The sequence below is a fragment of the Engystomops pustulosus genome, chromosome 3 (assembly GCF_040894005.1).
Source record: "Engystomops pustulosus chromosome 3, aEngPut4.maternal, whole genome shotgun sequence".
Classification (NCBI taxonomy): Eukaryota; Metazoa; Chordata; class Amphibia; order Anura; family Leptodactylidae; genus Engystomops; species Engystomops pustulosus.
This window is the reverse complement of record NC_092413.1, coordinates 158970374-158996763: the sequence shown is the minus strand read 5'-3', so window position 1 is coordinate 158996763 and position 26390 is coordinate 158970374. Positions and strand designations below refer to the sequence as shown.

At 38.2% G+C, this 26390-nt stretch overlaps 1 protein-coding gene across 3 annotated transcripts in view; it reads left to right on the top strand.

Annotated features, from left to right (window-relative positions):
- KCNMB2 (potassium calcium-activated channel subfamily M regulatory beta subunit 2) overlaps positions 1–26390 on the top strand; it is a 387451-nt gene that overhangs the window by 29387 nt on the left and 331674 nt on the right. The window contains exon 1 of one of the 3 annotated variants that reach the window (XM_072142770.1): positions 6329–6444. The exons of the other annotated variants lie outside the window; for them this stretch is intronic. The gene's annotated coding sequence lies outside the window, so the exon portion shown is untranslated. Of the gene's footprint in view, positions 1–6328; positions 6445–26390 lie in introns of those variants that run through there. 3 annotated transcript variants of the gene reach the window in all.

Sequence of the window (26390 nt, the reverse complement as noted above, 5' to 3'; positions counted from 1 at the left end):
TTTCCATACTCCATTATTGTAAAAATGTTGCTCAATTATTGTTGTTCATTCTGATTGTGGTAATGCCCTTCTCACTATAGGGAAATTGCTGCTTTTGCTGAAGTTGGAATAGTAGTAGAATGCTGACAGCGGATATACCGCAGCAATTTGGGTACCTTGCTTTAAAAGAAGTTGTTTTTAAAAATGAGCAATGTATAGGGTTTACACGCTTAAAAAAATGCACCCATCAGGGTGTGGTCAAGACATTTTGGTGCCCTAAGTGGACAAGAAAAATAGTGCCCCCCTCATATATCATAGAATCGAAAGCTATTGATAATGTAAAGTACAGTCTGGAAACAGTCCAAAATAGACAAATACTTTGGGCTCTAATGCTAAATCCACTTCCGAGCCATCTCTGACTGATTGCCTCCCTAATCTTACCAGTTTTATTCACATTTATTCTGCTCAGTACTGATAAAACCAGCAGGAACATTGCTCCAAACTACTAGAAATCTACTAAACAGTTATCGTTCTCCAATGCAGTATGTTCCAGTGTCTGTGTCTCTCTTAGGCTACATTCACACTACAGTATGGGGGACGTATATACGGCCAACGTAAATATGGCCAATATACGTCCCCCATACACTTCTATGGACAGGAGGAATGTATTTACATGGGATGTTGGAAGGATTCTGTAGGTGCCTTATGTGTAGCACCTTAAGTTGGACAGTGGAATTTATTTTTACCTTTGCTTGTTGGTGGATTAAATATGTAACATATGGTATTGCAGCTCAAGTTAATTGTTTTCTCTACAGCTTAGCTAAGATACCTGCATGAACTATAGGCAGGTGTGGCATTGTTTTTGGAAGAAACAGCCATGCCAAATGCCAGACAAAACTTTTTAAGGGAGGAGAGTGTGTTGAAGGGGAGTGATGGTTTTTTAAATGGAGGGAATTGGATGTACATGGAGGCAATCAGCACATGGCAGGTCATACTGATAAAGGGGGGTGCATGGTATGCCAGTAAAGTATGAGACACATCCAGTATGGCCAGAGCTGTGGTGAGACATCATTTCAGTGGGACTGTGGTGATGTGCAGTGATGGCAGTGACACACACAACTATAGTAGGTGAGAGAAACATGTCATTTATTAGTTGCCATTACAATAGTAACAGAGCAGGACAGTCTGTTAGATCATCACCTGAGAGATCACTGGGAGCAGAGCGTGAGTGGGAGAAACTGTTACTGAGAAATGGGGGCTCATGGGAGTAGTAGTATACTGTTTTAGAAATCTTGGAGATAAATTTACATACTTTAGAAAGCCTATAAAATTTAGTGAATCATAAAAGCAACTATTTAAGCAAATTTTTGTGATTAAAAAGATTGAGTTTTTTCATTTATTTTTTGCATTATTCATTTTTCTATAAGACATTCATATATCCGGAATACCTTTTAAAATTCAAGACAAGTTAAGACTTGTCAGGTCTTGAGTGTAGTTGAGCCTTCTTCAAGTGAAATTAAACTATTAGAATAATTTCAGCAGCAGAAAGTCATTTACTTCACTCATCAGTATTAACTGCTGCATGCTCCCTCCAATGTAATAGTCAGCAGGAAATCAAGCCAATAGCTGTATCAATATACTTTTCCTATAGATCAATTAGTCTGCAGAGCTGCAAGGTCTTCTGTATAGGTTTATGCATGAGCAAAGGAGATGTATTAATGTGTCGGTCTTTAGACCAGTGCAGAGTACAACTAGGCAGTTCTGTGCTGCTCCAGATTAACCATTGTGTCGGATGCTGGATGATTAATCTGGTGCAGTATAAGAATTGTACTTTGTACTAGTCGTACTTTACACCTTCTATTTGTTGGTCTAGTTTGTAGCACCACAATATTGCATTTTCTGGTGCATGGGCTCTTTTCCGCCTGGTCACACGCCCTAGTTACCAAAGACATGCTCCTTTTAAGAACAAGTCAAGAAAAAACCTTCAATAAATGTTGCACAGGGCATTTTAGGTGCAAATTGATCCAGATTTCTGGCGTATACAGATTGATACATCTCCCACAATGTGCAAAATAATATTACTCCATGTTTATGTTAAATGTATACGAATTGCCTCCTTTCGGAAAGAGAATGGGGTGACTTCTCAACTGTTAGTGCACGGAAAATGGCCATTAATTTATTAAATCCATGTGGATATGTGTGGGACCGCGTGGATCCATTGCAGCAAAGCCTTTGTCCTATCTAGCTCTAGTTTTTGGAGATAGAACAGAAGCAGCTAATATGCTAATATTTATGTATTTATGTTATGTAAAAGTATTTAGTAAAATTGATAATCTATATATGAAAATCTCTGCTTTTTCTTGGTTTGGAAGCTCAGTAAATGTTTCTGTATACATTCTCAAATGGAAAAATATATAATGGACTAGTACCTCACATTGGACTCCTAATCGACAGTCCTCAGGCCTCAGGACTATATGTAAATGCCAGTGCTAGGAATAACATAATAAACAGAGGCCTGGTACAGATTTTTTATTTAGTCTTAAAGGCCTCAGGTTATGGGACAGGGATTGCAATTAATTTTACAAATTTTTTTGCATGCAACTACATATTAATCTGCTCTAGATCCCTTTATAGGTTCCCCATTAGGCCTAACCCCACCCCTAGAAGCTTATTAGCAAAGTAGCTAAATCTGAATTTTTTTAAAAAATACGGATTACGGGAAAAAACAATATGTTTGGAAAGCTCGACAATTCCTATGCAATGATAATGTTGCTCATGGGGTGGTTTAGTAGCTGGCAGTAGTAGATTATAAAATAGGCGGTTTGGTTGGTAGCCCAGACCAAAGCCTTCTAAAGGGGCCTCGCCCGATGATCCTGCCGTCTGCGCATGCGCAGAACAGCAGGCCCGCACCTGCGCGTGCCGAAAATTGTGAGTAGGAGGAGAAAAGAGGCTACCGGGACGTGGAGTAGCTGCGCCATGTAACCTCAGATGCGGCTACTCCACACCCCAGTAGCCGCATAACAAAATTTGCATACAAGTTTAATAAAAGTTACCAAAAAAAGTGTGGGGACATCCTCACGTCCTATTGATCCACCTACCAACCTGGTAGGTTCCCTTTAAGGACCTGAAACCGCAGATTAAAAGCTAATCAAGAAGCTTGATTCTGGTATCGTATGTAGCACGGGAATTCCAAACTTGTATGGGCTATAAGATTTATACAGCCCATGGTAATATTAATCTGCCCCTGATAGCTAGTACACCCACTTTAAGAGTGAATACACTATACTATCACCTTCACTTTAGTACAGCTGACTTTTAGACCAGTGAAATGAAAGTTCTGATGAGTGAATCTTTTCTCCAGTTATTAACTTGCTGTAAAATCGCTGTTATCTCTACATGCAAGCTAAGAAAATAATTGATTCTCGTCATTATTGGTTAACCGTAAAACAAATTACATACATATGAAAAAGCCACATAAGACAGGCCCCAGAAGCAATCAGGAATGACTAAATGTCTGACACTGTGATAGATTTTCTGATAAATCAGCTAACCATGATGCATTAACCTAGTATTAATTTGTGATGAAAGAGCATTGAGGTTTAAGACCCTGTCAGAGAAATACAGGACTGTGGAGAATGTCAATCTATAAGATAGTAGGCCATTTGGGAGAGCTTACAGAATAAGGCGCAGTCCCTCATTATCCAAGTTTATAATGAGCTCTGCATATTTCTAAGGGCTTCAATGACCTATTCTTGAATCTCCGGTAATATTTTAACATTTTATATTTTCTTACTTTCAATGGCGACCAGGCAGCATTGTGCCTGAAGCAGAGGCTTATAGTAGTAGAGAGGCCGGGAGCGAGCCATTCCATAAACTGATAATGCTGATTGACCCCATTATATGTGAGTGTGTTATTATCTCACGCTGCTATCCTCACCTACTTCAAAACTATTCAGAGAAAGATACAATGAACTCCTTCAGGGTATTCTGAAACCTGAACTTCTATTAAATGGAACAGCAATAAAGTACAGTTGTATTACTTTCTTTGGCATTTTAGTCTTATTCTTGATGATACTGAATGAACTGAAATTATAATCCCAGCTGAGACTGAATAAAAAGACTCTTTTCTCTAGTTCTGACTCAAGCCTTTAGGTAAGAATCAATAGTCCTTTAATTGGTTAACATTCTAATTCTCTGTACTGGTTGTGCGTGATATTTTGGGGCTGTTGTATATATTGTTGGTTTAGGCTGGCTAATTTCCAAATGCATGATTGCAGTTAACAACCTACTAACTGCTAACTATAAATACAAACAAATTACGCTGCAAACTTAATGCGTGACCCTGGCATTGACTCGATTACAAGGGATGGTTCAGACTACAAAGATTTGTTGTTTTAAGTATTATATGTGTTGCTATTCAACTTTATAATGCAATTGGAATTAATCTGTAATAATTGAAGCAGCTGATGATATATGTGACATACCAAACCCTAGGTAATGGCAATATCTTCAGAGAGTTATATATGCATATGTTCACCTGATCTTCAAATGAGTTTCTGCAAGATACTCCTACATCCCCTATACACCAAAAATATACCAATAGTCCTTTATAGCTGTTATAGTGATGCAAAGTAAGAAACATACAGAGTAAAATTAACTCTTACAAAGACCACAATGATATACAGCATCATGGCACGATAAAGACTGTATGTAGAGATCTCTTGGGCTAAGGTCTCTCCATACAGTATTGTTACTGTATATCCTGCCATCAGCTGCGGCAGTTAACCTGTTAAGCAAAACTTCACTTTTTTATATTATTCCACCAATAAATATTTGAATAAAAAGTAATCAAAATCATAATAATCAAAACATCAGCTCGGCATGCAAAAAGTCACATAACTTACACAGTCTGCACACTAAAGTACAAAAAAGTTTTCAGAAAATGGAAAAAATTAATTTTTTTATTTGTTAACTTTTGAAAAAAATTAACAAAACTATTTAGATTGGGTGTCTGGTCACATTGGCCGAAAGGGGACATGTTATTTTGATAGCAGAGTGAAAACTGTAATTTAAAACCCACTTTTATTTCCAGCTTTCCAGTACATTGCATGGAATATTAATATAAAATGGCCTTATACATCTATATAAATGTCAAAATAAAAATGAGGACAGTAAAAAACAGAAACACAAAAATGAAAAAGGGAAGAGCGCAGTGCAGACATCCCGGCTTAAATCTTCTTCCTTCCTCCAGTAAAATTGTTCTCCAAACTTTTTCACCCTTTGTCTATGTTGGCCCTGCCCTCAACAACATGGCTCCGCCCTCCATGGGGTGCATGATACAGTGAGAAGATATGCAGTTTCCCACATGGTGCTCAATACTAAAAATACCATCAAGTAAGAGGGACAGCGTTCTGGTAAGGAATTAAAAAAGAACTTGCATGTTTGCATTGAAATTTGAAGAGACACTGAGCTGAGACAAAAGATGGAGGCAGGGTTCACTGGCGGCCAGGAAAAACTTGACTCTTCTCTTCAGAAGTTGACTGAACTGTTGACAGGTTTTCTTTAAGGGTTAATTATCATTGGACTTTTAGAAGTAATTTTTGCTAGAGAAGATGTAGATGTAAATATTTGACAAACACTCTACCCCTGTGAGGTCAAATTTCTACTTGCTGATGATCAATCTGGTTTGACAAGGCAACCATATCTAATTCCCTAGCAACTTTGATAAACTAAAGTAACAGGCATAAACATGCAAAATGCCTCAAAATTGAGCCCAAGAAGTCACAAATGTCCAGGACTGTTCAACAGACTGATCTGGTAACAGATAGTCAAAGAGTATTCGTCAAAGTATTTTTGTGAATGAATTAAAAATATGTCAGTCTCCCTCTTCATGAAATATAAAAAGATTGAATGCTGAAAGAACTAAGGTAAATCTTCTTTAAAATTTCCCTCCTAAACTGTAACGTGTACCAACAGAATATAAAGTAAAAAGAAAAAAAAGTTCTGGAATACAAAGAAGTTCTTACTGTATATAACATTTGGCCCTTTATTCATATCAAAATAGAAAAAAAAATCTATTTATAAATTCACACAATTCTTTTCCTAAAGGGTTACCATCACGACCCTTTTGTCACCTTTTAGCACATATATTTTATTACAGGGTCTTGCTGTTTCATTTACTGGGTCAAGTGCTGTGACCCCTCTCTCTCTGAAGCCCCTTGTGTATGCTGAGCAATGAAATCCTCCAGCAAGGCTTCTGCTGCCTTCCCCTGTGTGTCTTTCTGCCTCTCTCCTTTCTCTCCCACATATTTTTCCAGTCCGCTTATTCTTCTGGTGTGATATATACTGTGTGCTTTGCATGCATTAGAGGGCCTTGACAATGCCATACCTCAATGTAGTCATCTTCAGGGAGTAATGAAGAGTGGGAATATGAGCCTTAGCTACAAATGGACTACAGCCTGACAGGTATGTTAATGACATCTCACCAGCTCTTGCTTTATATTTATTGACCATGGCCAATTTAACATCTTGCCAGTGATTTCTACTTAAGGGAACAGTTGTTGTTATCGTTAATTATAAAATGGATTGTTTTCGAGGAATGTGTTGCGTGAGGCTTTATTGCATGCAGTGTGATCCTGCTGACTCAGCATTTTATTTCGGGTTTTTTTTAAAGAAAAGATGTATGCAAATATAAAGCAATGCAGATACATACCTTCAGCTCATATGTTACCTTTAAGCAAAATTAAAGTGTGCATTTATCCTCAGAATTGTTAATGAAAGTCAATGTTTAGGTTGGAGAGAGAGTAAGAGTAACTTTTTGAATGGAGAATGTGTTTGAAAATGTGTTTTGTAAGCATACACCATGTCCTAAATATAGAATCCTAAGAAAATAATAAGTGCTACCCATGTTGTATTTTCTACTTACAAGTAAGAAATCTTTGAATAAATAAAAGCCACATTAGGTTCCAATTGTTAAAGCAGCTTTATATATTTGGAATGGATATTATTTAATGAACGTTATCATTGATAAAGTTATTTGGATTAGAAATGCAACTTGCATGCACAACTTAAACAATAGGCTGCATTTGTCTTTTCCTGTATATTATATAGTTTTTTAAGTAACAAGGCTCTTGCGTGTATAGAAATGGAGAATATATGCTGGAAGAGAGTCTTTTAGTGAGAAGTTGTAAGCACTCTTTTCTGACTTTCAGCTGTTAGGGTCACTTTTCTATGTGTCGGACAGCCATTGACAGCTGTCATACCCTTTACAACCTGATTATAGTACTGTTCACATTTCTGCGATTCCTCTGTTTTCCTGTCAAGCTGAAAACCTAAAGCTAATAATAGTTTATGTGCCTTTGGTTATCTGCAAAACCTGGTTGTGATTGACAGGTGAGTGATGTTGTGGCACAGTAAGCAACTTATCTGATTCTTCTAATGTAAGAAAATTGTGTACTGATTGGGACTGCAATTCTTGAAAGAGGTGGAAATTTTGGCAAACGCTATACTATTATAACTTCTCCAAATAAATGTTGAAGCTGGTATATAAATTTACAGTACATTGATGTGGGCACAAGCCATAATCTGATTACAAATAAATCCACTTGATATTCTTTCTAAGAATATATCTCTTAACCACATTACTATGTATCTACCCTGAAGGTTTCTACATTCAAGAGCTAAACCAAGGTTAATACCACATTTAGCCTGATGTACAAAGATCAACATTTGGTTAGTCCCTCTTAAATGCTATTTCCACTATGAAGTAAACACACACACAGCCTGTATTTGTTCCATGATTGATGCCTATAGATGAAGACATTGGATACATTCACACTTCACAATATATTCTGAAAAGCACTCTGGTCCAATGTGTAGGTCATGGGTGCCAGAGCTGAATGTGATAGGACATGGACAGGTGTGGATTCCATTTTCTGACAAAAAGTATATGAGCTTAGCATAAGCAGTTAAGATTGCCATTTGAATACAACCTTAGTCAAGTTCATATAAATCTCTGGACAACTTTGATTTCACACATTGGGGCATATATATAAAGGTTCTGTCCTAAGGTTAGACAGAATTACAAAATTTGGAATTATTCAGTTTAGAAAAAGACAGCTGAGGGCAGACCTGATTACAATGTACAAATACCTGAACGGCATTACAAGGATCTCTCCAAATATCTCACAGGTATATACCGAGGCCTGTGACCAGGACAGGGGGAATCCCCTACGCCTAGAGGAGAGGCGGTTCTACCATCGTCATAGACTCTTAACTGTAAGAGCAGTCAGACTATGGAACTCTCTGCCGCAGGAGGTTGTTATGGCGGACTCTATGTACATATTCAAGAGAGGCCTGGATGACTTTCTGGAGAGAAAAAATATCACGGGTTATGGGAAAAATACATTTGATTAATTCATAAAGGTTAGACTTGATGGACTCTGAATACTATGATACTACGACAAGTGTCTGGTGCTGGGTGATAAATCTGGTGCAGTATAGGACTGTCTAGTTGTACTCTGCACCTCCTATGGCAAAGCCATGCCCCCTTTTACAGGTCATGCCCCTTTTGTCTAGGTAGTCGTAGGAGAGCCAGAAAACTGTCTAAAACCCTTTATAAATGTGGTTCAGACAGTTTTTTAGGGCAAATTGTGACAGAATTCTGTTGTAGAAAGATGAATAAATCTCCCTCATTGTTTTTTTCTGTTAAATTCAAATCAATTCCTACCAAAAAAATAGTGACATCTTCTATGAGATGATGTATAACAGTAATTATATCTTATTGCAGTTTTCTAGCAGCACAAGACCTCTCTACCACTTCATATGCACAGGATCTAGGGTTGGGGTGCATTGGGCTTTCTGTTGTAAAGGCTTCTCGGAGACAAATTTGCCCATGCATGATGCCTCATACTGCATTTGAGTGAATACCATAAATCCACTAGTAAAATCGGCTTTGATCTCAAAAAGATAAGACTACTTTAATCTTTTAGTCTATTTGTTTCTTCTTTGTATATTAGATGTTGTTCATTGGATCAAATAATCCGGAATAATAAATTCTTCTACAAAAGAATGACATATAATTTTCTCTGCTATGCTCAAGATAGAGTCTTGTAAAATCTAATCAAACAGATATTTAATAACATAAAGTGGACAGAACTTTTCTGATTCATTTTGATCTCATTTGGCTGGCTCCAAAATAATGGAAGATTGTTCAACAGTCAACACATAATCGAAAATTCCTCAACAGTTAATGATTTAATCATTTTTTAATGTCACAATTAAAAGGCAGAAAAAGCAGAGGATAGGGGCTAATGTGCAACCTCGGAAGGAAATTTTGCCAAGACCATTAAAATGTAAATCCTTTTAAAATATATGTTAACTCATTGGCTGTGAAACACACAATCTGTCGAACAATAAAATTCCTCTTACTCATCATCTCAACTCTTTGCTTGCTGATAAAAAGTGATGGATGTTTCTGCTCTACAGGCTGCTATCAATGTGTTCTCCTTACAAAGAAAATCTTTTGCTGACACTACTCATGAGGACCTTCAAAATAAATCCTTCGGATACCATCAGCAAATCTGAGGTAGTGAAGCTTTCAAGGCAGTTCAAATCGCAATGAACACTGTATATAGTCATTTTCATTCGGAACATGATCCTGAAGCCTGTTGAAATCCATGGGGGAGATTTATCAGAAGTCTCTTAGAGCAGAACTGTTCTATGTGCTCATGGCAACCAATCAGAGCTCAGCTTTCATTTTCCTACTGCTATTTTTATAATTATAAAGTTGATACAGTTCTTCTCTCAGATACTTCTGATAAATCTCCTCCTATGATTTTATCATAGAAGGTTCAGTGTGGACGGACTAGACTGGTTCATAAAGTGAGTTGCAGTTTAGTAAAGATCCTCTTTGTGCGGCCCACATACCTAAACACCTATACAAATGTCAGAAGTGGAACAGAGTAGTAACTCCCTCATCAATATTTGTAAACAGCAAGGCTGGTTATTGCCACCAAGGGGCCAACCCAATGGGTCGCACACTGACCCTTCATACTCTCATTTGATCAATATACAATATACAACAGCAAAGAATAAGACAGTTTATGAAGAGATAGGTTAATTAAAATATTTTATCAGATATGCCTTAAAAAATATATATTCAAGAAAACCCGGATCTTGGGCACGTCTTTGCCCCAACAAACAAAATATGGTTTATTGTTGCACAGGAGTAATGCCATGCATGCCGTAATTAGGTAGAAAAAGTTGCGTCTTACCCCTCCTGGCGACAGTATGTGCAGATGGGTGGGTAGTCAGTTTGTTACTCACAGGGATACAGGTATACAGCAGATAAGGGTCCAATTCATTCTTCCATGGGTTTGGATAGCTGTCCCTATTCCCCTTTTTTATGTGACTCCCGCCCTTACAAGGGCAGTACCCAGTACTGACACCTATTCACACCCTGCACCCCTCCACCCTGAAGCGTTTCTTCCTGGCATCGGATTCTTCAGAGGGTAAGAAATTGAGTGGATGCAGTAAGTAGATGTAAAATGCCCACAGGTATCCGAGTCATTATGGGGTATATATGATGAGCGGGTGGTGGTGACACCTCACTCCGCAGGTATGCCTGGTGTTGGTCACCTGCATCAGCTGCAATGATAGTGTGGTTGCTATACCACTGCAGCACCCAGGTGTTGTATAAATACTCTATGTCACGCCCCCTTAAGCCTCACACTCACCGTGTAATAACACCGCCGTCGTCCTCCGATGGCACATCACGTTTGTAGTCGCGTCTTGATGACTTCAGTGGAGACGCATTGTCACATGTGATCGGGAGGCGGGCATCACGGGAGTGATTTGTGTATGGGTTGCCAAGGCAACCCGGCCGCTATCTCCATTTGTGGATGGATCACGGATAGTGTTAGGTGTTTGTATATCCCTCATCAATATTGTCAAATTCTCCAGCTTAATAGACCAACAATACAGATAAAAGTGACCACAAAAATAGAGATAAAATATAAGCTTATTAAATCAATAAGTAGTAATATTCACTGAAATGTTATTCATGGGCAGGATAAAAGCGGCAACTAAACAAGGGCAGATGTTATTAATAAGAACATATAAGTGATGATATAATGAGGCCTACTAACTAGCCAATCCATAAACCAAGACCTCTCCTATCAGTACACAATACAATCCATATGAATAAATAAAGAAACAAGAGGAAAAGAACAACACAATCATGTATATCATATAGAGACCAAGGGAGTCAATCACCATCCGAGGCCCACATACCTTAAAACAGTAAAACCTGGCACCACAATTAGTCTGGTGCTGAATAGGTTGTAGTGCTGAATCTTAAAGGAAATCTACCATCAAAATCAAGCATGATAAGCTGACTAATAGATCCAGGTACCATGACTGTGGTTACCCTCTTTTATTTGTTATCCATGACCTACTTCCTTCTAAAATCAACTTTTAAAATTGTGTTAATGAAGGGGTTCTAACAGCCTGTAAAGCCACATCACATATGGATTAGGGTAGTCCCTCTGGCTCATTAGCATAATTTTAAAAGTTGATTTTAGAAGGCTATGGATATCAAATATAAGATGATTAACACAATCACAGCGCTTGGATCTATGAGTAAGTGTTCCCGTTTTATCATGCTTATCAATAATTGGTGAGAAAGCTGTGGAATAAAACCAGAAGATGAACTTGTTGCTAATGCACAAAATCAGCAAATGAAGTAAAGCAAAACGGCAAAATCAATAGACAACCTTGGAAAAAATCTAAGAGGTAAAACAGGAGTTCAGTTACAGAGAAAAACATAATAGTCAATGTGGATTGAAGTAGGGTAAGAGCAAAAAACATGGTCTCATACCTAGACAATCCATGAGAGATCTGGCTGGGCCTTAAAGGCTTTAATTACATAATTAGAAGCAAGAATTAGGTTGTATTGTAACAGGGAAATAATAGAAAACATTATTTTACTGAAGCAATATGGTGGGGTGATGCAGTAAGAACAGATAGGTGCCCTCAACAAATATGTAATAGTCTTACTTGTGTGGCTAAGGTGTGTAAAAAATGTTCCATGATGGCATGCTTACAAGGTAAAAGAACCAATCTTCAAAAAAAGATGTACATAATAATTTCATTGGCTGTACAGGTAATGTGAACGACTGAGACCTATAAATAGCTGTATAGCGGTAATTGTAGTGACCAATTGAATAAAGATAACATACAGTATTATTTTTATGATACGGGGGAGATACACAGTGTGACAAGAAAAGACCCTGGATATGTTAAATTGTTACAAAGTTATAACTTCTTGTAATGATACAGGGCAGATTTTTTAAAAAAAGCCTTGGTCTTAAAGCCCTAAAATGGCTTAGTCCTGAAGGGTTTAATAAAAAGTGACAAAAACCCCATTGAACCAGCTGCCTCATATATCAACCTCTAAGATTAATCAAACAAGTACAAAACCTGGAAAAAAACAAGAAAAGACAAGCACACATGTCAAGAGTAAAGGTAAATGACCTCTAAAGTGTTGCTAAAAGATTTTTTTTCTATGGATATAGTTGCTTGTTAGTGTCTATGTTGTACAGATCCAACTAATTACTCTTAAAACAGTGTGCTAGGATTTCTCTAACCAGTCACATTAAAACAACAGTATTCAGACATACACCTGTCAGGCATGAATAAAAATTATACTTTTCTGCCCCATAGATAAGTTCTGCCCTATAGATAAATGGGCATATGTGCTTTATGACTGTGCAAAAGTGGAACTTTGTGAGAAATGACAAGAAAAGCAATTATGGCCTTATTACATGCTTTTTCTAGCATTGCTCACAGGCAAGAGAATGGTCATGGACTTCTATTTTCTCCTAGACTACTACAGTACAGTATAACACCTCTCAAAGCCACTTTCACACTATGGCTGACAGTATTAAGTAATAATTCTTGCTGGAGTGTTCAAATCTCAATTAAGCAATATGCTATGTTCTCCTCAATATATACAGCTTTGAACAAGCCAGGAAGCAACTGTGTAGATGTTAAAGGGGTTGGCCACTCATTTTCATAAATTACTTACCTTTTGGATAATCCCTGAATATTCATCAACTTATTCTGTGGTCCTGCTACTTAATATTTACAGTGTGCAGACTATATGTACTTCTTTCTTTACATCTCTGAGCTCTGCTGCATAGGAGGAGGTGTATTAGGAGAGTTAAGGTACATATGCAGAGACATGTCTAATAGCAGAGATTTATTGAAAAATAGCCAACCCATTTAACTTCCCTGGGCTGACAATAAACCTTGGGGAACACTGACCTACGAAATCTGAGGCACCAGGCACAAGGGATTTTGAGATCTTATTCAACATATCAAAGAGTCTCAAAAAGTTCAAAATTGCCTAGGAGCTCAAAGTGAGTGAAATGGACAAAATAGTCAAATACTATCACTGGTTTCAAGAATTTGTGAATGATAACACAAAAAAGTGGATATTACATAATTATTGGATCAGTCAATAATAATAAAAAATTGATGCATGGTGTGTAATGTGTAAGTAGCACATCATAGGTTTCAGTTTCTTGGACATTACCCAGATGTTTGACTCAACTGAATGATCATGAGTTAAAGGTAACTTGCAGGAGGATAGACTAACACCACAAAAAAGAAAAGCAGTAAAGGATAATTATAAATATTGCATTTGCCTTGTTCCCTTGAATAAATGTACGACCCTTCCTTCCCAGTTGAGAATATTCATCAACATAACCTAACTAGTTTACTTGTGGCAAAAATGAAAGATCCGAATATTAGAAGACAAAGTGTAATATTTTCCCGTGCTTTCCTCATATTCTGGAAGTCTTTATCAAAACGTATCAGACTGTCCCCTTATTTCCAAACATTATTTGAAAACCCATCTTTTTAGGATCACCTACAACATACAATAACTGCACTGATCTGCTCCCTCACCTCGTTTCTCCCTCTATGCTCCCACATACATTTGGTCCTTCTCCCACTTGTGTCCTGATCATTGTAGTTTTTGTACTTGTATTTTCACTTGCAGTGTAAATAAATAATATATATACAGCGGGCACACGTCGGTGGACAGGAGAGGAGGAGGCCCCTCTCCATAGTCATATATAGTGCACGGCGTCATATTACAGAGAAGGATAGGACATGTCCTATCTTTCTCCCGGCTACGGAACGGGATGGTGCCGCATGTGTGGCCCATTGACGGCTATGGGGAACGTATATACACCCTATATACATTGGACGTATAGACGTCCCCCATACGTCTGTGTGAATATAGCCAAAAACTGTATCTGATTTATTAAAGGTCTAATGCTGAATGATAAAAATGACTCAGTTTACATTGCCCAGTGTCCATTTGGACCTCTTATTTGTTGGTTTAGTTTGCACAAGAAAAATGTAATGTTTGGTGCAACTACATAGCTTTTGCACACATCTTAGACCATGTTAACTCCAGAAATTCACTTACTTCAACGTTTCACGTATTAGCGCCAACTAATTACATAAATATGAAGAATGATATATAATTGGCCAAGACAAACTACAAGCCATACAAGAACAGTAGAAAACATGACATCTCATTCTCTATTCTATTTATGGTGAAATGGGAGCTCTTTAAACAGTATCTTATAATGTGAATGTAATTCTGGGCTTTTACATGGTATATTTCAATTTCCAAAATACTGTTTCTATTCTACCAATTTATAGTTAAGAAGGCAATTATTATTCTGTATAAAGAGCCTATTTAAAATTCTATAGCATTATGAAATTCTTGAAAAGAAGGTGAATTGTAGCTAATTATAATAGATTACATAGTACATCTCTTAAGCATAATGAATATATCTAATAATTTCATACCTTTGAATATAATTCTTCAGAACTATCTTATTGGAGACAATTATATAATCCACCCAGTTCTTCAACAAAGTCCTTTTTCATGAAATACTTCTTTGGTCAGTTCACTGCCAGAGAAAACCTAATTCATGGCCACCACTTTAGCATCGAATGGTCGGTCTCCCAATCTCTCTTTCGAGATCTGGGTGGCTAGGGGCATTCCAGCATTAAGACAAAACATACATATAGGGCATTTTATGTGGATACTGCTTTAAGGCCAAAAACACCAAAATGATCTGGTCCATAAAGGGTTTCAATTGTGGGCATGCAATTCATTAGTGGTTGATGGGTGTATTGACTTTTATGATGTTTAAATATAAAATTCATTCAGATAAAGTTCAGATTCTGAACTCTTATGCTATGGATATGTTAAAAGTTGAAACTTAATGTGCTGTGTTAAAAAGGCTAATACATTTAAAGGGACTATGATTTATTTGTGATAGCTTATCCTTATGATATTTGATTGGAGGTGGTGGGTTGGTGTTGGGGAAGTACATCATAACTGCAGGCTCAGTACCCAACTTTTACAAATCTCATGGAGCCATCTACTTGTGAGCATAGTAAGCAGGGACCAAACAGTTGATCAGTGCAGAGATTAGAAGTTGGCCCTCTCGATCGAGCATAAAATGCCTTAATGGTAAAATGCTTTTCTATTAGGACTGTACTTTTGCTGTACTTTCACCTATATTACATATATTTTAAATCTACACCTACATATTTTAACATACATTATTTAATGAAAATCCATCATGATAAACCAAGGACACTCACTGATAGATCCAGGCAGTGTGACTGTGGTGATCTTCTTATATTTGTTAATAAGTGGTCAATACACGAGTGCTGAGGGGGCAGGGGGTAAGATGAGACTATGGGGCAGATTTATCAAGCAGTCTGAAAGTCAGAATATTTCCAGTTGCCCATGGCAACCAATCACAGCTCAGCTTTCATTTCACCAGTGCTCATGAATATTTTAAAGGGGAGCTGTGATTGGTTGCCATGGGCAATTGGAAATATTCTGACTTTCAGACTGCTTGATAAATCTGCCCCTATGTGTATCAAGCCAAATCACAGAGGGGCTAGGGCCTCAAGGTTCATTTGCATATTTTTAAAAGTTGATTTTAGATGAAAAGAGGCCATGGATTTATGAGTCTCCCTGGTTCATTATGCTTGATTTTGAGTGTATATTTCCTAACATTACATACATTGGGCTGCTTTCCAAAAACTGTTAAAAGTAAATTTGTCTTTGTTGCCCATAACAACCAATCATAGTTTGCATTAAATAACTAAATTTAAATAAAAGCTACACTGTAAATAACAAAAAATGGAATTTATCAAGAGTTGCCATACTATGCCTCCCCCCACTCCCAGATCCGGCCTCATAATATATCCTGTGCAGCATTAATAGTTAATGCACTAACATAATGTCCCTTCCCTGACCCATTCTGCATCCCAGCATGGCCCAGTCTGTGCCCCTGCCTGTCCACTTGGTAGGGAGGTGGCAAAAGTCATGATAACCATCTCCTTGCATATCTATGGAATTGAAGCAAAATTTTGCACAATTGAAGCACAGTTTATTTTAGTTGTTGAAAAGTTGTGAAACTTTTCATTTTTATACTAATTATCATTAGCAAATGAGTACACTATACTCAGCTATGGATCCTCCTGTGTGATTAACTTATCATTAGAGAACATCTATAACAAAAAATGATTGTAAACAAAACTAAATCCATGTGATTTGAAGTACTGTATGTACTTGAGTATAAGCCAACCAGAGCATAAGCTAAGGTATCTAATTTTAACACAAGAAACTGGGAAAACCTATTGACTTGAGTGTAAGCCTAGGGTGGGAAATACATTGGTCACCGCCTCCAGCCAGTATAAAGCATCCGAGCCCATATCCCCCAGTATAAAACCTGCAAGCCCCTGCCCCCAGTACATAGCCTGCCAGCCCCTGCAGTATATAGCCAGCCAGTCCCTGGCCCGCCAGTATATGACCTGCCAGCCCCTGCAGTATATAGCCAGCTAGCCCCTGGCCCCCCAGTATACAGTATAGCCTGCCAGCCACTGCAGTATATAGCCAGTTAGCCCCAGTATATAGCTTGCCAGCCCCTGCCCCCCAGTATATAGCATGCCAGCCCCCCCAGCATATAGCCTGCCAGCCCTCCAAGTATATAGCCTGCCAGCCCCTGTCCCCCAGTATATAGCCTGCCAGCCCTGCAGTATATAGCCAGCCCATCCTCCCTAGTATATAGCTGGCAAACCCCTTCACCGAGTACGCCAAGCCTTTTAAAAAAAAATTAACACAGTACTCAAATTTCCAACAACCCCACAGGCTCTCTTCTTGCTTTGGATGCTCCAGTGCCTGTGGGTGGTGTGAGTACAGTGTTAAATAATTGACTCGAGCATTAGCCGAGTTAGGTTTTGTGCTGAAAAACTCAGCTTATACTCGAGTATATACGGTATATATTAACTGTAGTCCGGTTGAGTTGAAGGTTCAAGAAGAATGATGGAACCTCTAATCACTGCTTATGAAGTGTCCTAGCACCATAAATTCATGAAAGAGAACTCTGCAATCACATTTTACTAAGAGAGAATATTTAAGCATTAATGTATTTGTTATAGTGAGCTCTCTTTTCTGTAATTTAACGCAAAAAAGGAGACTATGCATAACAGGAGCTCAGGAAAACATTTCAAATCCAATATAAATATGTTGAATGAAACCTGGTAAGAGAAAATCTACTAACTACACTTGACCTTGAAATATAACTCCTATTTGTCCAAGGTGTTTTCTAGTATAAAAGGGTGAAATATGCTTTTTAGTTTAAGTGGCAATTGGCCCAGTAGGTGAAATGAAAAATTATACAAATCACATTCAGGTTTCCGAGTGAAGTGGTCCCTTCTCTCCTATGTCTAATCACAGCTGTCTGAATATCAGCGAACTCCTGATTAAGTAGCTCTTTTCTGGTATTGCTATGTAAATTGAGACTCATTTATTCAGGCTTTCTACAGAAATATATTAATATAAGGTATTTTACAGACCACTTTTCTATTTAGTCATATCTGGAGGATCCCAAGATTAGATAGAAATACAATACAAAAATATACAGTAAAACACATCTATACACATTAAGCATCAGATGACCATGCAGCCATGACTAATTACTAAATCAATATGGTCCAAGCCAACACGTGTACTTTGAATTCCTTGAAATATTTCAATTACTATACACAATTAATAGTTTTCTGCATGATGTTTTGATTATCCTATAAAAAGGTCTTTCTGTTGCATGGCAAATGTAACCCCTTAATGACCAGCAATACATAAATTACATTAACCAAACTAACATCATCATTAAAGATTCATGAAATTATTATTAAATTATCAAATGTATAACCTGGATGCAATTACTTTTCAGTCAGTGGGTGGAATCTTTTGTACATGTCTTATTTTACAGGTGCAAACAATGGTTTACATCATTTGCAGCTTATATCTACAGCTTACATCTATTTTTGGAATGAAAGGGGAAAGTGTGGACACTTTTAATCACGGTATTGATGCTTGTTTGTGGGTCAGGAAAGGTGACAGGGGATAGCGTATGTCAGGAAGAGATCCAGGACACATGGTCTGCATCTCTTAGCCCAGATACCTCTGTCTGTAACAGAGGAAGCTTTGGACACTGTCTGTGGTGCTGCAGGCATGGCAGTATGCATAGTCTCCTGAACTGCAAACAGACAGTGTCCAAAGGTTCAGAGAGACTCACACAGGACTGGTGCATATCAGTCACTATCAGACAACTTTTTACTCCTGGGGCTTGGGTGACAATGGCCCTACGTGGCCACTTATTCAACCCATATGGGGATCCACCATTGGCTGGGGAGTCTACAAAGAAAATAGTTAAATATCATTTATAGAGCTAACAGCTTTGGAGGAACATTGTTTTCAACTGTATATATGTCCTAAGAAGTATTTGTCAATGTGGCCTACAACAGGAGAAAAAGGAAAGTAAACAAGACAAATCAGAAAAGATTTCACCAAAAAATGCTGAATTTAAAGGGATGCTGGGCAGGCCACAACGTTGTCATAGAACCCATTGGAGAAAGGGGTCTGGCACTAATCGTCTTATTCTCTTTCTGGACAAAAAATGTGCTTTATTTTCTTACAGCTGCCACTACAGTCATGGCCATAAGTTTTGAGAATGACACAAATATTATATTTTCACATGATCCGTTGCCCTCTGGTTTTTATGTGTTTGTCAGATGTTTTTATCACATACAGAAATACAAGTGCAATCATATTATGAGTAACAAAAGCTTTTATTGACAGTTAGAATGATCTAATGAAGCAATTCAATATTTGCAGTGTTGACCCTTCTTCAGAACCTCTGCAATTCTCCCTGGCAGCTCTCAATCATCTTCTGGACCAAATCCTGACTGATCGCAGTCCATTCTTGCACAATCAATGCTTACATTTTGTCACAATTTGTTGGTTTTTGCTTGTCCATCCGTCTCTTGATGATTGACCACAAGTTCTCAATGGGATTAAGATCTGGGGAGTTTCCATGCCATGGACCCAAAAACCCTTTGTTTTGTTCCCTGAGCCATTTAGTTATCACCTTTGCTTTATGGCAAGGTGCTCCATCATGCTGGAAAAGGCATTGTTGATCACTACCTGCTCTTGGACGGTTGGGAGAAGTTTATCTTGGAAGACATTCTGGTACCATTCTTTATTCATGGATGTGTTTTTAGGCAAGACTGTAAGAGAGCCGATTCCCTTGGCTGAGAAGCAACCCCACACATGAATGGTTGCAGGATGCTTTACAGTTGGCATGAGACAAGACTGGTGGTATCGCTCACCTTGTCTTCTCCGAACAGGCTGTTTTCCAGATGTTCCAAACAATCGGAAAGGGGATTCATCAGAGAAAATGACTTTATCCCAGTCCTCAGCAGTCCACTCCCTGTACCTTTTGCAGAATATCAGTCTGTCCCTGATGTTTTTTCTGGAGAGAAGTGGCTTCTTTGCTGCCCTCCTTGACACCAGGCCTTGCTCCAAGAGTCTCAGCCTCACGGTGTATGCAGATGCACTCACACCTGCCTGCTGCCATTCCTGAGCAAGCTCTGCACTGCTGGTAGCCCGATCCCAAAGCTGAAACACTTTTCAGAGATGGTCCTGGCGCTTGCTAGTCTTTCTTGGGCGCCCTGGAGCCTTTTTGGCAACAATAAAACCTCTCTCCTTGAATTCCTTGATGATGTGATAGATTGTTGAGGTACAATCTTTCCAGCTGCGATACTCTCCCCTTTTAGGCTAGTTTTGTGCAATGCAATGATGACTGCACGTGTTTCTTTAGAGATAACCATAGTTAACAGAAGAGAAACAATGATGCTAAGCACCGGCCTCCTTTTAAAGTGTCCAGTGGTGTGATTCTTACTTAATCATGACAGATTGGTCTCCAGCCCTGTCCTCAGCAATACCCACACCTGTGTTACTGGAGCAATCACTTAAACAATGTTAGCTTCTCCTTTTAAGGCAGGCCTGCAATGAAGTTGAAATGTGTTTTGGGGAAAAAGTTTGTTGTCTAGGCAAATATGGACTTTCAATTAATTACTGTTAAGCAGATCACTCTTTATAACATTCTGGAGTATATGCAAATTACCATTATAAAACCTGATGCAGTAGACTTTGTAAAAATTAACATTTGTATCCTTCTCAAAACTTATGGCCATGACTGTAGGGGGAGGTCAGCTGAAAATGCAGACACCTCCTGATAACCCAACCATTTTCCTATTCCGCACTGTATGCTAGTGTGATTTATTGGTTTCTAAAACTCACACAGAAGTGGCTTTAACATGGATACTTATCAATTCACAACAGTCACATTTACATAAATATTAATTCAGGGCACTTTTTGTGTAATTTACTGTGCATGGTGAATCTCAAAAAGTGTCCCCTCCCCAAAGTATAAAATATGTACAATGCACCCCAAAATTAAATTATACACATTGGTTTATTAATAATACTATATGTTGTGCCCATTTTCAGTGCCCATCCCATTGTAATATAGTGCTTCCTATCATTCATCATCAGATATAGCACCACAGCAAATGTGGAATTATAGTGGTTGTATGGGATTTTTTTTTTTAAGTTATTCATTCCTTGGGTTGGCTATAAAAACAATAAAGGAATTATACTCAGCTCCTCTGTTGCTCCTGTTCATTTTTTACAAAGGCTGTGGTGACGTCCTTACCACGGCTGAAAGCCTGCTACAGGTTGAGTTTAATTATATAGCAGGGGCGTGGCAGTGGGCAGGACGGCAGCCTCTGTAAATAAACAGTGGTGAGCGGAGGCATCAAACCCCTTTAATGAATACATCAACAGAATAAAGCTTTGTAAATACATAAAAACAGTATATAAATACAGCACTAGAACTGAGCTAAATACATACATACAGCACCAGAAACAAACTCTGTACATAAATATAGCACCAAAACCATGCTCAGTACAAATACAAGGCACCAGTAAACATAATTTTAGAGACTATTGCTAGGTAGCTTCTATGTTATGGTGAGAGGCATCAATTCTCATTATAAGGACATTGTTTTGTCCTTATACAAATCACTGTGCAAAATGTTGGGCACTTTTGTATAAAAGGGACATAGTTGAATGGATGCAGAGAAGAGCAAACAAGCTTACATTAAGGGGATGGTTAGATTTGAATACAATGGCAGGCCACCAAACCTGAGGTTATTCCATTAAAAAAAATCAGCTAAGGGGTGAACTAATTACCATACAATGTCTGAATATGGGGTGAACTTATTACTAAATACAATTTCTGAATAGACTGAGACCCCTCTAGTGATAATTTCCAAACAGACCTGTGTATCTTCTAAACCTGGAGGAGGGGCTGTACAATACATGACAAAAACTGACCTTTCTTCTGACGGTAATCATAGAACATAGAAGATTAATGGCCAACAGGCAAAGGCAGATTTAGAAAAAGTAAGAGTAATAGTTGAGTGATAAAAACTTGCTTGTTTTTGTTAAGTAGAATGTTATGTTATGCTCACAAAACAAAATGTTTTGTTCAAAATAAAGTATCGAAAAAGATGTACACAGCAGTGATTACTAATTTAAATAAAATATACACCGAGGTACACTGGAAATCTCAGCTGGAGCTCGACCTCCTCGAAAATTAGAGTCGTATTGCCAGAAACTGTTCTTTGTTCTATTATAATTATGAAGAATTCCATGCTCTATTTACTGAACATCATCATCCAAGTAGGGGGGAGAGTCCAATCAAAGATATTTAAATGCAAATAGTTATGCAAACCATGGCAGATATAACATTAAACCTTCTTTCTCATTTTCCAACTCTTTGATTTAGTTCTAGATTGGAAAAACACATATTTTCAATTAAATTGACTTCATTTTGTTTCCACATTCAAACACATTACATTAACTTTTCCATGCAAGTTATGGTGACTTTTTGCTAATGTCCTCCCTATTAATTGCAAAACCAATTTTTATTATAGCATAGTAATAGATACAAAAAAATCCTACATTGGTCAATAATAAAAGGTCCTTACTGTCTCCAGAGAAAAGAGAAAAAGAAATAATGCTTGAAGCCTTGCTGAATAAGGCATAGAGCAGGAGACGCCAATTATCACACAGCAATTACTGTTTCATGATGTTATGTGCCATTATATTGCAGACAAAAAACGGGACAGAAATACTAATACTGTCTGATAGTGAAAACTTAAACAAGGCAGTCTTAAAACATGATGGATTTATCACAGACACTGATCTGCTCAGAAATTATTTCTAGTCCATCTTTAACAACAACCTATAATAAGCAAAAGAAAAAGAAAAGTACCAGAAATAGGGTATGAATCCCCTGTACAACTTTGGGGGAGATTTATCAGAAGTGTCTGAGAGTAAAACTGTTCTGGTTGCCAATAGCAACCAATCAGAGCTCAGTTTTCATTTTTCCACAGCTGTTTTAAAAATTAAAGCTTAGCTCTGATTGGTTTCATAAGCAACTAGAACTAGAATCTTCTCCTATAGTCTCTAAAATATATAGACACCTATCAGAAAACGAATCATATCACAAATAGAATACACACAGCATGCTTTAAAATTATATATCGTATATACTTGAGTATAAGCCGATCCAAATATATACCAAGTCACCTATTTTCACCACAAAAAAATGGGAAAATGTATTCTCTAAAAAACTTGGCATATACCCAAGTATATACAGTGTGTTTATTAAATAAATTTTAAAATTTGTATTAGTCACAGAAGACAGAATGCCAAAAATAGGCTGAAAAGGACCAGAAATGTAAATAATGTATGATGTAGTAAAAATATAGTAGTAGTATAGTATAGTAGTTTGTAAAAATATTGTATGAACCCTTTTTTTAAAAAAATTGTGGCTCCAGAGGATAATAATCAAAAAGTAAATTGAAATAGTAAGCAATATAACCACTTACTGAACGTGAAGGCATATTTCCATGCACAGATATTTTCAAGGAATCGTGCCAGACAGAAAGGGCAAGACATATATACAAACATCCTATCAAAGACAGTCGGCCACATTTCCTTGGGGTTTTCCAACGTTTTCGGGGATCGGACCAGGGATTGCATTGCACATGATCGGATTGTGTTGCAATCGTGCTGGCTTTCACGCAACACAAATCGGGGGGGGGGGGCTGATGGGCGATCCGACGGATTCAGACAACGCGTGGGAATTCGTGTTGCATCCAATGCACTCACATAAACCGGGAGGAAGATGGTGAACTCCGGCAGACCTGATCGGGGAAGCGACACATGCAGGGGTCACTCGGGCTCACGATCTTCATGAATCGTGGCAGAGGGACATTCCAGTGGACAATGCACCTCGGGGATCACGCAGGGACCAGGTAAGTAAATGTGCCCCAGTGTCCTGGAAATGCACATGTGTTTTGTCACCAATGGGCATGTTTGATCTGGGTGCCCCAGAAGTTTTTGGACAAATTAGACAATTGTTGCATTGTGGATCCTGTTCCTAAGCCATAACTAATTTTGCTCCAACTCATCACTTTGGTAAAAAGTGATACACATTATAAATGTAATGGAAGACATGCAAAGATTTTAAGTAAATCTCCCTGTAAAGTAATTATATGTTCTCGACACATTGTAGGACAGTTGTAGCCCGGGCGAGTATACAGCCAGCTGCGCACTGGAGAGTGGAGGGGTAAGCGCTGCTCACCCCATCCTTCTCCATAGGGAGGAGCGCAGTACAGCCGTATGCAGGCAAAAAGATAGAGAATGCTCTTTTTCCATTGACAGTACCCCAATGGTAGCCCCATTGACATGTTAGATGTTTTTTTGTAAAAACAGTCTTTATGTCGCCTAAAGGTTTGCACAGGGGAGTGTTGAAATGCCCACTGAAATAAAAAATATTTGTAATATCTTAGCTTGCTGAGATCTGATCATAGTTATGGCCTGAGGCTTTTGGTCATTTAAATGTGCAAAAGGTTTCCATGACAACACTGAGCCTGACAGAATTCAGAACAGGAAAGTCCTCTGGATCTGAATACAAGCTTTCAGTCTGTGTCTTCAAGTCATTATCACTTAGCAAAGAACTTAAATTCAAAAATTAAGTTAATAGATTAATTTTTTTTTTTTGTTCAAGGGATTTTATATCCTGGAAGTTCATTTAAGCTACATGAACACAAATGTGGGTTCATGTCGCATGCTGGCATTTTAAGGCTTAAGGGTAGACAGGGGTGAAAATCCTGAATTCTGCCCCACACTTGTCCTCAGTTGATTACTGGTCAGGTAACTCTTCCCCCTTAGGCCCGATCCAGGTGCTGGTTAATGTCTAGTGTCCTTGATCTTGGCTTCTATTCTTTTAGCTGTTTGTATTGATCTACTGCAAGTTTGGACTCTTGGCTTCACCTGATGATTAATCTAAATTCTCGACTTTGTACATATTACTTTGTTGTGACTATTGACATGGATCTCGGTTGTCTTTTGTTTTGTGCTTCTGTTATGGATGATCTATCCTTGCACTTACCATGGCTTGCTGACTCTGCATTTACTGCACGTAACTTAGTGTAGGGAACGTTGCCTAGTTGGGCTTAATTAGGAACCATTATTAAGGGCTATTGTCTGGTAGTCAGGGAAAGTTTGGGTGGGTTCAATGTTAGGGCTTACTATTCCTTTCCCATCCTGTCATGATAGCATGATTTCGTGGGCCACAAACAATGGATCACTGGTCGTTTTTTTTGGTATTTGTGGCATAAGTTTGTGAATCCACTTCTAATTTTGAAGTTTTGCAGCTCGCATGTGGATCCGTTGAAATCACAGCCCATAAAATGAATGTCTCTTGAATTAACAGATAGTACATGGAGGAAACATGTGTGCATGGAGATCAGGATTAGAGTTTTAACTTGTGCATTTTTAGTTTATTTACTTTAATCCTTGGATTGAAGGCAATTACTTTCTCACTTCTTGGCTTAAAAATGTTAGATTTTTTAAAACACCCGATATATCCATCACTTTACATAATTGACAGCTGTTTGTTAAAAAGAATGTTTTACTGGACATTGTTAAAAAAAGCATTTTTACCCAATCAGAGAACTTTTTATGAGAATTTGTGCAGTCTACAGGAGACAACAGTGGTCTTTTCTATAAGGGGCACCACTGATGACTTGGATACCTGACACAAAATAATCATCCAAAAACATGGAAAGGCTACAAACGTATATACTTATAAGCTAACATGAAAACAAGCCATGGCACCTATTTCTACCACAAAAAAAGGGAAAATATTGAGTTGCGTATAAGCCTAGGGTGGGAAATGCATTGGTCATAGCCTCTCCACAAATCAAATACCCAGCAAGCTCCCCTCATTCATTAAATGCACAGCAGCCTCCCCTCAGTATATAGGGTTGCCCAGCACACTGCCCCAGTATTTATGTATTGCCAGAACACTTCTCCCAATATATATGTATCCAGCACACTGCCCCCAATATATATGTATCCAGCACACTGCCCCCAGTATATATGTATCCAGCACACTGCCCCAGTATTTATGTATTCCCAGAACACTTCTCCCAATATATATGTATCCAGCACACTGCCCCAGTATATAGGGTTGCTCATCACACTGCCCTCAGTATATAGGCAAGCCCAACACACTGCTCCTAGTATATAAGTATGCCCAGAAAATTTCTTCCACTATATATGTATTCAGCACACGGCCCCAGTATATGGGGTAGCCCAGCACATGCCCCCAGTATATAAATTAACCATGTTATATTGTGTGCATGAGCATACATACACTGCTCCACTGCTCCAACCCAAAAGAGAAGAAGAGCTGCAGGGAGTACGGGAGGTAAGTACAAGCAGTCCCAGGGTTACATACAGTATAGGGTTTTTAAAAAATATATATTTGAGTATAACCCAAGTGGGGCTTTTTCAGCACAAAAACTATATATATATA